The 16586-nt window shown below is 45.9% G+C and overlaps 1 protein-coding gene across 4 annotated transcripts in view; it reads left to right on the plus strand.

Annotated features, from left to right (window-relative positions):
• The window catches only part of LOC101748867 (zonadhesin-like), a 140607-nt gene that overhangs the window by 120992 nt on the left and 3029 nt on the right, over positions 1–16586 (plus strand). For 2 of the 4 annotated variants that reach the window (XM_040652112.1, XM_040652113.1), the window contains exons 86-92: positions 1553–1784; positions 9271–9474; positions 9619–9715; positions 12426–12634; positions 13350–13490; positions 14715–14874; positions 15954–16039. The gene's annotated coding sequence lies outside the window, so the exon portion shown is untranslated. The remainder of the gene's footprint in view (positions 1–1552; positions 1785–9270; positions 9475–9618; positions 9716–12425; positions 12635–13349; positions 13491–14714; positions 14875–15953; positions 16040–16586) is intronic. The other 2 variants (XM_040652123.1, XM_040652126.1) reach the window with 1 other exon arrangement.

Here is a 16586-nt window from a genome sequence, read left to right on the forward strand (position 1 = left end):
TCTCATCAGTCAGAAGTGACATTAACTTTTTCTACAACCCTGCAATTTTACCAAATTAAAACAAAGTTATACACGTGGAAATATTCTCTTGGGGAAGAGTGTCTTTTATCTGCCTGGCAGAACTGGTCTCACAGTACAACGTAACGTTGCAGCAGCTGGTGTTCTGCATTGCATGATTCATGAGCTTAAAACTGCATCATTTGAGGTGCTGTGAGGTGCCACAGCCCTTAACAGGTGACTGAAATCATGGTAAGAGATATAACACGGTATTAGAAGTAACTAACAGTGACCATTTCAAGCCATACGTGTAAGCTGTTGGTAGGGAAGATGGCCAAGAAACATCCCTTACGACTTAAACAGCATAAACAGATCCATGTTCAGATGGTGGATGGGCTCCAATAAGTAGAGTGTCATACCTCCTTAAATGATGATCATATTTATAAATAAAACTGTTTATACTTCTCAGTTTACATCTGTGGGTCTTTTTCCATGGCATTCTCAATCTTAGGGCGTTATGCAAGATTCAGAAGTGCACCTGAAAAGGTTTTGCATTCAGTTTCTGCTGTTTATTTTATTGAGAACTGGACTGTATCCTGGAGCTTGTATAGAAACCTTTTCATACGTGTACAAGTATTTGAGATTTCATAATACGTGCCATGTACAAGAACACACGCTGATTGCATCCAGTGATGCCCATTACCAAGGCACTAGAACCATGAGGATTGAGAAGTGTGGTGAGCAGATTTGGCACCAAACTCACTGCTGACACTGGAAATGAGGGGCTTTCAAAAGCAAACGTGGTTGGAAATGCAGGAATGCCATCCAGACCTGTAGTTGTGTTGTCCATCGGATTTATTGGTACAGTCAGCAGGCTGGAGAATGTGGAAACAGGGTAGCATACCTGACTTCTTCATCGATAATTTTTAACCGGGAACTTGGATTCTCAATCCATGATTGAGGAATAACTGGTGGGTGGAACACGGGAATGTATATAGTATCCTGCTGCTAATTGCCTTGTGGAAATAAGTAATAATTCATGATTTAGGATGTCATCTGGGTCATTTTGGCAGGTTTTGCATTTCTCTTCTCAAAGTCATGACTTTTGCCTGAGGGCAAATGTTAGAAATGCAAATTAGAAAAGTGTTTGGCAAGCAAGCATGCTGTATGCTATGGTCTAACTGCAGCATTTACACTGAAGCATCTGTCTTACTAAAGGAAGTTCTTGTAGAAAATTAATTAAACTGGGAAAGCCCTGCGATAATGCCAGAGCGTAACAGTATACAAGGTATTGACCTGGGGTTGCCTGCTAACAAATGGTCTGTATTGAGTTGCCAAGTTAAAAGTAAGAAATTGATGGTTAAAAAGCTTAGTGGCAGGAGTTTTGTTAACTTGTGTTCCACTAAGGGAATGGTTGGTTTCCTTGTAAATTACAAAGTACCAATGAGAAGTGCTATAAAAGACAAATCCCATGTTCCTTGTGAACCAACATACTGTGGTTGGGCAGTGTAATATCCCACTGTTGGGAGCACTGATCTTGTTTTTTACTGTTTAGCCCAGCTGCGAAAGTATCAGAAATAAAGCCCACATGAGAAGCCAGGCTGCAGTTCTGAACAAGTGGATATGTACACACCACTGAATCCTAGGAGTGAAGGGTTCTTCCCTTGGCTTGGCAAGATGTGACATGCATCCAGAGGGATACACGCTTGTGTCTGTGCCAGAGAGCTGTAATCATCATGTGAGTTCCCAGCGTGTCTCAACGCCCAGAGCAGAGCCCTGGTTTGAAGGTAAAATAAACATGTGTTATTCTAATTTTTATATGTTGGCCTAGAAGAGCGTCCTTTCTGAAATACTGTCTTATTTTGATCCTCTTCTAAGCTCATGTCTGCTTGCAAGTGCTGCATAAGGGCAAACGGGAATGTTTGGCTGTTGTTTATTGTGCTGAGATGCCTGTTGCACTGTGTGAAGGCTGCAGGCTTGCTGGTACATGTGCTCAGGGTTTTGTATTTGATCTGGTTGCGTACAGAAGCGGAAAATGGTTGTAAAAGCTTTTGGGGTAAAGAAGCAGTAGAGTGGATTTGCCTGCCTTTTTCTTCCTGCAGATGTTTGCCTTTGGAAATATTAGTTTTATTTGCATGCCTCCTACGCCTGTATTTGCAAAATGGGCACTGTGCAGCTTTAGAAGCACCGAAAGATGCAGGTTTGGGTGGTGGTAGGTGTGTGCCCGTTTCCTTTTCCAAGGCACGATGCAGGCTTGTTGTCTTTCTTCTGTGAGAGCAGCAGAGGGAGCACAGTGGCCTCTGTGCTCAGTGCTTTCCTTCTTCATTCATTGCTTTTACAGCAGCAAAAATATGGCTTTGGGGTACAGCATGCATGTCTCGTTGCCTTAGTATATGCCTATCTTTGGCTGTAGGGAAACGTGTTGTGTTGCTTTTTATCTTGCGTTGTAAATGTAAAATCAAATCTAAAGTTCAGGTGTGTTTCACTGTGCTGAAGTCACCTTTCCAAGGCAGGATGGAACTTCAGAGGGGTTAAGCATTGCTGGCAGGTATGTGGATGTGCTGTGGGGCTGAGTTGTGCAACCAGCTTCTTCCAGTGGCTCTTGGGCTGAGCACACCTCCTGGATTCCTCCATTAGCAAAGGCAGAAGGCTGGGAGGATTCCCCACTTCCTTACTCAGGGAGAGGAGGAGCTCTGAGCAGAGGGAAAAGCTGTTGTTAAATCTTCTTATTCCAAAGTCAAAGATGTTAATCTGCAGTTCACAAACCACATGTGATGAGCGTTACACTTGTGTTGATACTGTCCATACGGTGCTCTGTGTCTGAGTGCCTGCAGCACTTGGCTAAGAAATTGTGTTCTGTTTCATGGAGCACTGCATGGGGTTCATGGAAAGGTGTATTTCTGTGCTCTTTCATAATGTTCTTTCTTGTTCATCAGTATGAAATTATGAGGTGCCCAGCTATTAAGTTGGCACTTCAAGCAGAGCCGTAGTCTGCCTTAATAGCAGCACCGTGTTGACCTTCTATCCATGGAGATGTGGTACAGTCACTGGTGCTGTAGTCTGAGGGAAAGTTTTATCTCCATTCTATAAAAGGAACTGCTGCACCTTGATGGATTTTGGAGCTAATGTGCTGTTGAAGTGATTTTTGTGTATCCATAAGTGATAGCAGCATATATTTCAATGCATGGTTTATTTCTTTGCTTTATCTGAAGAAGAGATGGGTGTGGAAGAAGTGACTGGTCTCCTTATCTCTAGTCCCTGTTTATTGAGTTTCTTCTTAGATTCTACACCAATGCAAACATTGGTATTTGGCTGCTTTTTGATTAGAATTGCTCATTTGAGGCCTTTTCATGTGGCTCATCAAGAAGCCATGACTGTCCCTGATAGACCCAAAGTGACGGTGGGTTGTGTGAAGCAGGGAGCTGCAGAGCTCTGCCTTTCACAGCGTGCTGCTGACTGCTCAGCTCGCTGCTCCCTGCCTTAAGGAAGTTCAAAAAGGGAAGTAAAACTTGCACATTTTTTGTGAGTCGGGGTGGGGTGCAGGACTCAGCCAAGCCCCTTCACGTGCCTTTGACAAATATGAGGCAGGCAATCTTCTGTTGAAATGTTATGTTTCTGAAGGGGAAAATAAAATAGGAGCCGCAGGTGAGGCATGAGATCTCAGATTTTCATATTCTTCCTGCTTCTTGGTGCCAATGATGTGAACCATTACTCGATCCTTACTGAATGCAGTATTAAAGTACCTAGGAAAATAGAACTTCCTCCTCTTTACCTCCTGGTGCTGCCCAGAGGTTTGCTTAGGGCTGAAAGTTCTTCTTTCAACATTCTGATTTTTTTAGCGTTTCATTTGCAATTATATGTAATTTACAGGAATTGAGTAATTCTGATGTTTTCCTGATATTTTCATCATTATTGGGCAAAACAATACGTTTTTCCCTTTAAAATGCTCTGTCATGTGCCAGTCAGGTATTCCAAACCAGTATATCTAGAGTTTGCATAGCTGACTTGTGGTTTGCAGTCCACATTCAGTCCTCTATAACAACATATCCAACCTCATTCCTGAGAGATGTCGCAGCCCATCAAGCGACAGAGGTAAGGCAACTGTGCAATGGGATGGAAAAGGAACAGTTAAGAGAAGGATGTGAGTATAGACCCATGTGCAGCTAAAGCTGGGCACAGGGGAAGAGAAAATGGACAGTAACACAAAGGTGTGTTTACCCCAAAGCACCTCTGCAAACAGAGGAAAGGAAGCTTTGGGGCAGAGTTTCACTTGTAAAATATTTGGTGTGTTCAGTGCTTATTTCTAAACAGTGGCGTAAGGTAACAGCATTCTATGGTTGGCAAAGGTTTCCATACCCAGGCACTGGAAGGATTTTGTCCATTATTGGGCCTGAATTCTTGCTGGGCAACAGCAAGATGCTCTTTGCAAGAAAACTTTGGTCTTGTGGCTCTTGCTGTTTCTATAATGGAAAGCAGGTCATTGGAATAATGTGACTGTACAAGTAATTGACCACCGATACAGCAGGACAAGATGTTGACTGTGTGATAATTCACATCGTAAGGCTGTTGAGGTGCCACAGCCAGATATTTACTGGCTGGGTGACCTCCATTGGAAAGTGATTAAAAATGAGTCAGTTGGTTGAATGTGGGTTGTTCAAACAGACGGGGTTTTTATTTATTTTTTTACCCCATGATGGCCATACATTGATGTCGTGTCACCCAAGAGCTCCGCTAACAGAAAATGACAGTTTGTGAGCACAGAAGGGGTGAGTATGTCAGCTGAGAATGCCAAGATGCTGGCTCACAGCTTGCAACAGCTGCTGGCAGAGCAAGTCAGGATCTTTAGTCACAGTCTGCAAGGCCGAAGGCTGGGACTGACGAAGTGATGGCTCATGGTTTACAAGACCTGACAGCCAGCGACCATTGCGTGGATGCAGATTGACCTCTGTTTGGTATTCCCATCTGGGACTGTGCTTGCAGATTTGCAGGCAGGGAGCGAAGATTGCATTGTCTGTCGTTGGAGAGGGCATTGAGAATGGGTGGGCTTCAGCAGTGCAGCGAAGAGGGGAGTGGAGCATGCTTTAAAATGGGTATTTTTTAAATTATTTTCCCATTTTGCCTTTGCATCTGCATTCCCAGAAAACTGGGTAGGTTGTAAGAGCAGTGGTAGGAATCAGTTGAAGCATTTAATGGAGCGTTTTGTGTCCTTTTCTTCCCTTTATTCTCTCCCTACTTATATGTGAATTGTAGTGGAATTCAGCGGGTTGCTTTAAATGGTGTGGATGGAAAGAGAGCTTTCTCTTCTCAATGGTACCTTCAGAGATACTTCAGAGAACCTGTGTGTGTTTCATTTTTATTGTATTTCCTTCTGAGATTCTGCCATCCTCCATTAGCAGTCATGTTTATGTGCTGGGGTAAAAGTGAGACTTTCAGAGTGAGAGAAAATGGTCTTGAAGTGGCTCTGGGTGTGACACAGCGGAGATGTTTGAGCTGCAATGTGAAGCTGAAAGCAGCATTTTGCCTGTGGAATTTAAGAACCACGTGGGTTCGTGTGCAGCCCAGAGCAGTGCGAAATGCCACCCGTGTAGACCTTGTACTGAAAATGCTTAGGGTCAGGAAAAACTCGTTTCATATTTGTCAAAGGCACGTGAAGGGGCTCGGCTGGGCCCTGTGCCTTTGGCACCAGTGTCTGTGCTGTGGTCCCACATTGGCTCCCCTGCCCTTGGCTCCATGCAGAGTTTCATGTGCAGTGATGGCCTCAAGGGGAGCAATGGGTGATAGGGGAGGAAGAAGCTGTGCTCCTTCAGAGCTCCCCATGAGCTGAGTGCATCCCTGTGCTCCATCCTGGGGCTGTCGGACCTTTCACCTGCTTTCCTCTTGGGAAAATGCCCTCGGCTTGGATCGACACTGGGTATTGTGTGGCTGCTGCTGAGAACCAGTCCAACCACCCATTCAATGCAAATTGGTGCAAAGTCAGTTCTGTAAGAATTACAGTTATAAGGTTGGGGCTTGGCTAGCAGGGCCACACAACCATGTGTTTTCCAGAAGTAAAAGTGAACCAAAATGTGTTCCAGCGGACTGTATGGCCCAGGAATGACATCAGCCACACTCAGTGACCCAATGGCTCTTATAGGAAGGGACAGACCCTCATTCAGCACAGCGTTAATCATTTTTAAAGAAGCTCACGTGTGAATGTTGTTTTGAATTGGGCCATAGCTGCCACATTCTGCTTTCTGACACAGTGACATCTGTGTTAGTAACAACCATGGGGCTTTTCCTTATGGCGTTTTTTCATTCATTCTCACCTCTAAAATAATTACGAATTGGATGGACAGAAGATATTCTGATTGGGAGTAATAACTAGTTGATATTTAACTAATAAAGCCTCATGCTTTATGCTGTCACCCTGGCTTCTGTATAAAATCTGTTTCTGCACTGTGCAGTGCTTGAGTTAGTAGAAGTGTGAATCACTGTTGGGAGAGAAGATGGATTCTGTGCCTGATGGGCTGGAAACGTGGACACGGTGTTCACAGCATCTTTGAATTCGTGTCTCCTTGTGGCCCATGCAGCTTTGGGATTGGCTCGAGACAGCACGGTTGATGTTGTAAAAGGCATCTCACAAAGGATGCCAAGTCTTGTCAGATGTGGCACATACTCCAGTGTTTCGTAGTTTTGTTTTGGTGAAACGTTTGTATTGAACAGTTCCAGAATGTTGTCTTCAGTAAAAAACCGTTCACTGTTTAGCTTTTTCCCTGTAGGTCTTCTCCTTTTGTACATCATTTCTGCAGTATTTACTGTGCTCAGCCCCAGAAAGGCCCCATTACCCCATAGGGTTGCAGAACGAGACCTTTTTAGTACCACCCTTCGAGGCTCACAGACAGCCCTGGGCAGCCTATGCATGTCCACTGTGTGCTGGGGTTGTTTTTCCACCAGTAGATCAAAAGAGGTCAGGAGCATCACTGCCTCTTTATAGATGGAGAAACTGAGTCACAGAGGGGCAGCAGCCTGCAGAAGAACCAGGAAATCTGCAGGTGTTGTAGTCACAGTGTCACATCTCTGTGACGTGCTGCTCTGTGGGGCTGTCAGTCTGCTCCAGGGTTTGCACAGCTGGCTGCCCCACAACCGAAGCGCTCCCACAGTGAAATGAATGGCAGTAGTGAGGTCCCAGTGAACAAAGAGACCCGAGCTTTCTGCTTGCTTCATTTGTGTCCCTTTGCCGTATAATTTGCTTGATGGCTGAGAAACATAATGGGATCCCCTAGTATAAAATCGCTTAGGATGAGATACAGCTCATCTCATTTAACTCTGAGGCTGCGCTAGTCATTCAGTTTGTCTTTATAGCCAAAGGGAAGAAAGAAGCACCTCCAGACAGCAATTCGTCTCGTTTGTGTTAAGCATATATGAGATAATGATTACCCTGTGGAGGCATGCTGCTCTCTGCCTGAACAGAGGAGGAGCCTGGAAGAATAATTTGGATGAAATCCCTGGCTTTTAGGGGAGGTGAGTGCTGTCCTGAGGAACAGATGCCTGTAGATGAGCCCAGGTGACACGTTTTAAATGCCAAAACAAGCATTTTTGAAGCATGTGGCATGTTTGGATTTGGCTTTTGTGTGCAGACCTGTCAGAACGAGTCGCAGATGTGGGCACGTGTTGTCTTTGGGCTTCCAATGAACGCATTTAGGCAGGAATTGAGCTTCCGTCTGTCACATCCACGGGGAAAGATTTGCTGCTAATGCTGATTTTTACCAAGAGCGGCTCTTACAAGCCCCATCAAGTTCTGCTTCAAGAGTCAATTATCCTGGATGCATCTGGGCTGGGTGGATTTGTGAACAAACTAAGTGGGAAGGAGAGGCTGCCTATGTGGCCAATGCCGTGCTCAGTGTGCAGAGCCCTACAAGTCAGCGGGTGGTGGTTGAGGTCAGTCACGAGTTACATGCAAATAAGCATCATGGTAATATAAGCAAGCAAACAAGCTGAAATAGCTTGGTAAGATCTCTGCTTTTGATGAGAGGGAGAACAAATTGAGTTGTCTTGGTTGTGGCTCTGCCCCAAGCGCTCCTCCTTGCTGCCGTGCAGCCTGTCTGCACAAGCAATGCAGCGGGCACTGTGCTCCTGCTGAGCTCCTTTTGGAAGTCAGCACTGATGTTCCATGGTACCCCACTTCCAGGCACCTCCCAGGGCAGAGGGGGTCAGAGCACAGCTGCACCCTGTGGCAGGGCAGGCACGGCTGGCGTAGGAGCCAGCTGCAGAGCTGGAACTGCACAGCCACATCAGCACTGTGCCCACCACCATGAGCTCCGCTTCATCACAGCAGTAATTGGTGTTTGCTTTGCAAAGATGGAGAAATTGCTCAAATGCAAATGATAAATAGGTTGGCTTCCAGAGCCTCTACGTAGCTCACCCTCTCAGCTAATTAAGCAGTTAGGAGACTGGCATGAACATAAAATAAAAAGATTGAGTCAGACAGCTTTTTTTTTCAGCTTGGTTCAGACTAGACAGCCTTATTCCTTCTCAAGTGTGTCGATGAGCTGTGAAACCAATTGGGTTTAGAGAACTGTTGGTAGAGGAATGTGCAGCACTTTGCCATCTCGATTCCAGGAGGCATCTTAAAAGCCATCTCTCTTAATGTGAGAGCTGCTTGGTGATGAGATTCACAGTGCTTAGAGCCAGCATGGTAATTTTACTTTAGAAGTTCTCATCCTTCTTGATGATGATGATGATGGGATTTTAAATTCGGAACTGTGCATAACTTGGTTACTGATTTGGGGTTTCGTTGGCCACTATCCATGTGCCTTTTAGCTGGCAATAGTAAACTTGGTCTTCATCTGCTCGTGTAATTGTTTTAAATTGTAGTGCAATTTGGGCAGCCAGGACGATAGAGGCAGATAATGCATTAGGGATGGCTCAAAAAGTTCCAAAATGTATATTATTCCTCTCTCCTAAGGAAAATGTAATCGTGGCAAATTGAAATACATGAGTTAGTATTTGCTTCCATGGAAGTGAAAGCTGGTACTTTCATAGCTGACGTGGATATAATAATGCCTCACTTATAGCTATTTCAGGACCCTGAACATTTCCACTTGTTGGAAAAATGAGGCTTTGTAATCATAGCGTGTAGAAATGTGTGCTGCTGCATCGTTTGAAAATAATAATGCAATGTGTTTTAAGATTAATAACTGAACCGCCATTCAAGAAGGCTCTTTGGGCAAATAACCATGTTTATTGGGTTGGTACATGGAATCAGAAGTGAGTTCCAATATTCCTGTCTTGCAGATCATCCTGAAGTGTATTATTCAGCTGCTGAAATGATGCTACAAAATGAGTATCATTTTGTGTTAAAATGCACGCAAAGCCAAAGGAAAGGAAGAATGATGTGCTACATAGTAGGGAAAGAAGACCGAAATACAGCAGCAAAACTGATACAACTGATCCATCAGAGGAAGCTGGCACCACATCACGAAGCTGTGTCATCCCCAGGTAAGATCCTCACTTATGCCCTTTCCCCCAGATCCATCTCTGCTCCTGACTCACTGAGCTGTGGAGTTAAGCCCAACCACCCTGGACTTTCCTTCTGAGCAGGGCTTTGACCCATTGCATTCAGCTTCCTGCTCTGGGTTGCAGGTTGGGTTGCAAGGTTCTGTCTTGCCCACTGAACTTGATGATCATTGAAGGTCTTTCCAACCTGAGCAATTCTGTGATTGGACTTCATGAAACTGAGGTAAAGCAATAAGGTGCATTTGACCCTCATGGTGGGCAGCTTGAAGTAGCTGGAGGTGAAGAGCATGCCTGCTGCTACTGCTGGGTGCTGCTGATCAGCATTCTGTCCTGTCTGCCTACAGACACATCCCTTCTTGTAACCAGCTGCCACTGACAGATTTTGCTTTTGATTTACACCAACCCCATTACTCAGCAAGAGTGAGCTGTAAATTAGTGCTTGAGAAATATGAAATGAATGGATGCCTGCTGTTAAAGCAAGCAGCCTTCCAGAGCATGTAAAGGTCTGCCAGGTACACTGATCTGGATCCATATATGATTTGCATGTGCTTCACTTCCTTATGGAGATGAGTCAGAGATGAAAGAGTTTCAGTCCAGCGAGGAACTGAGCGTCTGCTTTAAGTAGCTGCACATTCTTGATTTCTCCTGAGATGGAGGTAAATGGGGGCTGTGATACCTCTTCCAGTGATCTTTGGGATGGGGAGCATCAGGAGAACAAAATGAAAGCCTGTACTGCAGCAAGCCAACCAGACAATGCCTGAGCATCCCCAAGGTGATGGGGTAGCTGGACTCTGTCCTGCAGCCAGCACTGTTCTCATCCCTTTTGTGTAAAGCATTCTCCTGTTCCTCAAACCTAAAGTTCCTCTGTTCATTTTTTGCATCAATTTGAGGTGCTCTCAGCACTGCGCTTCCTGGCATCATTTCTCTCCGTGTGTTTCTAACCTGTTAAATGCATTTCAGCTGGAGGTTTTGCCCTGTAAGTTGTTCTGCCCATGCACTGCAATATGTACTGGGCTGTCAGGGGTTATTTAGGGTGTAAAAGCAAGTTTGGAGTCTTCAAGACCGCCCATCGTTTACCCATTATTTGATCTGATGTTCAAAACTAGAGAGGTGCTGGCTGTGTGCATCGTGTTTCTTGCAATTGAACACCCAGCTGGGGCACACAGTGCTGTAACCTCCCAGCTGCTGTGATCTGTGCTTGGTGGGCACATCCTCCTGCAGACACGTGGTGAGTGTGAGCATGGATTTTCTTACGTTATGTGCTTTTTTCCTTGCTTTTCCCTTAAGAGGAGAGCCTGGCTGCAATACCAGCGTAGTAGGCAGGAGAGGGAGCTTTCTCCTTTGGATGTCACATTGCTGGCTGTGATTAATTCCTTTGGTTTTGTGAGCGTGGGGTGTCGTTGCATTATAAAGAATGTTTATGGAGGTAATCCACTTATCAGCCCAAGCACACATTCTCTCTCCACTGGACAACAAATTGCTTCTGTCCTCACTCAGAGAGAGATTGTAAGGGCTATCCTAAACCAGAGAGACAGGGGAGGACATGGCACGAGGCTGATAACATCAGAAACAAAAGCAGAAGCAGGAGACAAATAAATGAATTTATTTAAGAACGGCTGCAAAATACAAGTGATCTACTTCAGCAACTCATTTATCAAGGGGGTTTGGCCTTGCCTCATTGTAATCTAAATTGAATCTAATTTAGATTCCAAGCAAGGGATGGGAATCCTTTCCTGAACCAAAACAAGCCTTGCCACCTCCTACCTTTCCATTACTCATTCCTTAATTTGTTTGGGTTTGTTATGTAGGACACTCAGGAAGAATAGCTTAAAGCTGTGTGTGCCTGTGCTGAGTCTGATGTTGCAATCACTGCTTTGCCATGCATTGGGCTGACTTTTTGGTGCAGAGAGAGCACCCAGCGCTGGCAGCATGCCTCTGCCCTGGCCCCAGCACCTCAGCATGAATACCTACCTCTCCTGAGCACTGGCTCTCTTGCTCTGCTGCTTGACTTAGTGTGGGGGAGTCCACTACACCCTTGGGATCAAGCAGTTTCTGTTTTTTCTCTCTAAAAATCAGCTCTGCTGGTGCCTACACACATCCAGCCCACCCCAGAGACTGGCACTGGCAGGTAGCTTCCTGCAGTTTTGAGATACCCTGCTTGCTGACCTACTTTCTGTTCTGGCATTATGTGTTGATAAACAGCAAAACTCAGCCTCGTAGCCTGTGTATGTCTGGAAAGACTGAAGGGCAGATCTCCTATCTTCATCTTTATGCTCATCGGCGCTTCATGCCCTATTTTTGTATTGGTAGCCAGCTTGTGCTTGCCAGCCTCCTTGCAGAAAGTGTTACAGGCCACGTGAGAGGTGGGTGATTAACTGCTTAGAGGCAACCAGCTGGCAATGGGAACGAGTGTGGGAATGCTGCTTCCTTCCCACTTCCGAGCTCTGCACCAAAGAATGAGAACCTCTATCACACATTAACTGCATTCTAGACTGCTCCAGGGAAGGGCTGGGGTTGAAGTAGGAAATTCCAGCTGAAGCCAAGACTGGGCTGGCCTCAATAGAGCAGGATGCAGGTGGGAAAACATTTCCTTTCCTGAGATTCCTTGAATGAGTATTGGGGTCTGCTATGCAAGGCAGGCAGGCAGTTCTCCTGATCCAGTAGCTGTGCTCTCTGCTGCACCAACCTGCTGTAGTGAAGCCCTGTGCTCTCCTCTTTCTCCCTGAAGGACTCCTTCTGATGCTGCTCAGCCCTCTGATGCTGTTCAGCATCACTGTACCCTGTGAGAACTCCCATCTTATTACATTATGAGCTGAAAGGAATTTGCAGCTTGGTGGTCAGAAATGTCGAGACACCTCCTGAGATAGTGTATGAAGTCTATATCTTGGAGATAGCTCCTACTCACAGAGGGATGCTTGTGTTGTATTTTCCAGACGTAGTCAGAAGACTTCAGCATTCCGAGCCCATGTTTTGGCTTTGAGACTGGAACAACATGCAGGAAAATCTGTCTGCTGCAGGAAACATTCCTACCTGCGTTAAGATCCTCATTATCAGTCTTAGCCTGTGCTCAGAGTTGTGCCGTGGATTCCCAGGGTTGTGTTCAGGGCTGTGCTGCTGCGACGGCTGTGTGAAATGGCTTAAGGTAAGAAGAGGCTGCCATCCTCAGCAGTAGAGGGCTGCTGGTACTGAAGTGCTTCCTTGTTAGCGCGTGGGCATCCACGTGTTCCACCAGCAAGATGGGGAAAAGAAGGGACTGTAAAGCTTTGCCTGGAAAGGGAAATGAGTGAGAAGGTTTTGCTGAGCAAGCTGTGTCAGGGCAGAAGACCGGGATTGATCAACAGGCCTGTGCACGATCATGGGGCAGCAATGAAGGTATGGGGTCAGTGGTGGGGCGGAGGCCTTGTAACCTGGTCATGGCAACAGGAAACAGGAAGGCAGGGGCCCTCGCCTCAGCCTGGCTTTAATCTGTGGCCTTCAGCAAAGCACTTGGCTTCAGTCGGTCCCTGTGCCTCCTGGGGGGGGGGTTGGTCCTCATGGGCTTCAGTGGTTGAAGGACCCATTTGTTGGCAGCACCTCCAGAAGTCAGGAGGTGAATAGTGAAGGGATATTGAAAGCCCAAATGTATTTAGCATCAGTTTGTGTGCAGAGCTGACCCAGTGTATCTGCGTGGTCTTTCAAATTCTACTTGCATGGACCCCATAATAATTGGGATGGAAAATTGGTATGTTTCATGGAATTTTGGGCCAACTCAAATTAGCTGTTGTGTTTAAGATACTTGTTAACAGCTTGCTGTTAATTTTTAAAGCGATTTTAGATTGCAGTTCCTCTAAAAATGCAGTTTTCTTTCTTGCTTTCAGGGAATGAAAGAAGCTACCTGACACATCCCAGAAAGCACGTTTCTTTCTAAATCAAAGTGAGCTTCCAGCATTCACTGAGGATGTGTGAAATCCTTATTTCTGCTACAGAAATAGCTCCGTGCTTCTGTGTGCTGCACTGAGGTGTGTCATTTCTTGGAGAAACAGCCCATGTTGATATTGGTTGTGTGTTGTTGTTCTTAGGTGCTGGGAAAGGGCTCTCACGCCTGTGGTATGTGAGGGGAAAAAAAAAACACCTATTTATAGAACAAACAGCTCCTTTGTTAGAATATGTCATCTGGTTTATATCAGGATGGGTGTAGGAGGAGGAAGGACTGTGGTAAAAGCAGTGGGAGTTGCCCTCTGCAGAGTGCAGCCCAAACCCACTGAGCACCTTTCTCTCTGGCACCCAGAGCTGTGCAGGGAGAGCAGTTATGCCCTGGAGATGGGAACATAATCCCTACCAGGCAAACGGGGGATGTTTAAGTTCAGCCAACTGGGAACATCTGTCAGGGTTGTGCTTTGGAACGCACAGCCTGGTTTTAATGTAATGAAATTACTGGCATAAAACCCATGCGTTTTATGGGGGAAAAAATACATCTCTCTCTCCCTCAGTGGCTTTGTTCAAAGTCTTCTGAAAAACAGTGGGCATCCCATGATGTTCATTCAGGTGCATGGATGTTCCTCTGCTTCCCTCGTTCTGCTGATCCTGCACGCAAAAGCCCGTAGAAAGTCTTGAAAATAAAAGATCTTGGCTTTAGAATGAAAACCGTTCTTCCAAAAGCGCCTTTGATCGGTGGTTGTTTACACTGGGAGTGATAATGAGCTGCTGGAGATGTACTGTGAGCATCCTGGGTGCTTGAATGATGAGAATTTAGGAACTCGGGTGCTGCTGTTAGCAGCTGAAGGGCATGTGTAGAGCCATTGGAATGGAAATGGTCACACCACTCCTCACTGGGTCACCTGGGTACCCTTTCACCTCATTCCTGCAGAGCTTTTGTGACGCTGTGGATGGTTTCCAATACCCAAACTTTTATAGAGAGGGATACATATAGTTGTCTCTTTGAGTGGCATACGTGAGTATGGCGTTCTCTCCCTGATGCGATCAGCATGGCTCCTTATCCACAGCCTGTTGTTTGCATTGGGTGATTGTTATCTGGACAGGGGTCCTGTGGGGCTGAATCTGTACAAATAGGAAAGAAAGAGACAAAAGGCAGAGCGAGTGGTTTTCTGTTTTGATTACTCAAATGTACACATCATAATAAGAAGGAAAATGTATTGGAAGTGCAGATAAAACTTAATTCTCTTCATAACAGCAAGCTTCTCTCTCAATTATGAGTAATAACAAACAGCCTTTTCTTTAATAAGGAGTTCTTCCAATAACAGTGGCCTTCTGGAAGCACCGTGCTGGAATGCTGGATTTCTGCTGTGTGAGTGTGACTGGGGAGTGTCCACCAACAGCATCCCATGTTCTTGAGTTGGAGGGCCCCATCTCTAGTGCTGGAAGGAAGCTGTCTCTGTTTCCAAAGTAAGTACCATCCAAAAAGTTGGGTTTGGTTTCATTTACTATTGAGGGTGGACAAATAATAATGGCACCTTTAGGACCGAGAACACTCTTGGTTTCATCCTTGACGTGGTGCTGGCAGTTGACCCTGATTTTTAGCCTTGGCCGAAACACAGACTTGAGCTGATGACCTAGTTTATGCTGACCTTGAAATACACAACCGCAGTGACCTCCAGGCAATTAATTGCCTGACTCAGGTTGCTGGCCATCCTGCCCATGGAACGTGATATAGGGGTGCTTTTGTTCTGCTCTGTTCAAGGACTGCTGCTGGAATTGCATTATTCCCTGTGCCTTCCAGCCTGTCTGATTCCCCAAGTATCTTTAAGCTTTTTAATTACTTTATTTATCTTAACTGGCTGATATCTGGCTGGAATACGCAGATATCTGCATGTGATATCAGCAGTTACTGATTCATTCTTCTTAGAGCATCTTGTTTATTAATTATAGCCAACGCCAGTGTTTTTATATGGTGTTGATAAAAGCAGTGACTCACTGTAATTGGTTACTGCATGTAATACAGTCTATTTTTGTGTAGTGTCCTCTCTGTTCAATGCAAAGCACGTGATCTGTGGAGGCACCATGGAGGAAAGAGCAGCTGCCCATCTGCTGAGCAGTGAGAGGGGCTGAGGGCATGCAGGGCTGCAGGTGAGATGCAGACAGGGCAGAATGACAGAGCAAATTGGGGTACCTGTAGGAGGGAGAGGGGTTGGCAGGGTGAGGAGGACAGTAAGAGGTGAAGCAGGAGGAGTGAGGGCGAGGTGAGCGTGTAGATGGAATTGGTGCTGCATTCCAAGCTTAGGTCTGGGGAGGACTTTCTGCATCCCTCTTGCTTTTACTGTGTCACCGAAATCTGATGTCCTCATTAAGCATCACTTACGTCCTTTATGGCCAAATGCTTTTTAGCCTTGGCAGGCACCGAACAAAGCTGGTCTGTTTGCAGGGATTTCGTGGCTCTGCTACATCAGGAATTTCAGGTCTTTGGGGTGAAAGTTCCGTGTTTGGCCTCACACACAAAGCGTTAAGTATTGCATTCTGCCTTACAGCCACCACATGCAGCTTTGAGGAGGGTTTGCTTTTTCTCTCAGAGAAGTGAAGTACTTCTGAAGAGTTTCTCAGTAACCAGGAAAAGGTATGAGTGAGGGACACGTGGACTCTATTTGTAGATAAATAGAAGGAAATTTGCAGAGGTGAAGTAGTTTGGGGTTGCCCAGCTTGTTGGTAGAATATTAAGAAGAATCCAGACCAGAAATGGAACCTCACAAGGCTACGGGGCCCATTCTTTTTGTACAACTCGTGGCTTTTCCGCAGTAAGTTTTGTTCTCAGTTGATTTTTAACTATTGACCAGCTGGGGCCCTGGAGAACTCACAGCCATGAGATCATGGGGCAGAAAGCCAGAAAGTCTCATCCGCTGAGCAAAGTCTCGTGAGTGCAAGGTGGTGGGGACTCACTGAGGTGAGCAGTTAACGACACATCAGAGCAGAGGAACACAGGATCTGCAGCTCTTAAGGAGTGCATTGCCTCCCTGTGCAGGGAGGAGCCGGGCTTTGCCGGAGCGCTCTATAACACAGAGAGAACAGCGTCCCCTAGCGGCCGTCAGCGGCACTGCAGACCCCGCCGGGCACCGCTTAACCTCTCCTTTCCTACACAGGGATAGAAACCAATGATTGCTCTCTCT

The sequence above is a fragment of the Gallus gallus genome, chromosome 24 (genome assembly GCF_016699485.2).
Source record: "Gallus gallus isolate bGalGal1 chromosome 24, bGalGal1.mat.broiler.GRCg7b, whole genome shotgun sequence".
Taxonomy (NCBI): Eukaryota; Metazoa; Chordata; class Aves; order Galliformes; family Phasianidae; genus Gallus; species Gallus gallus.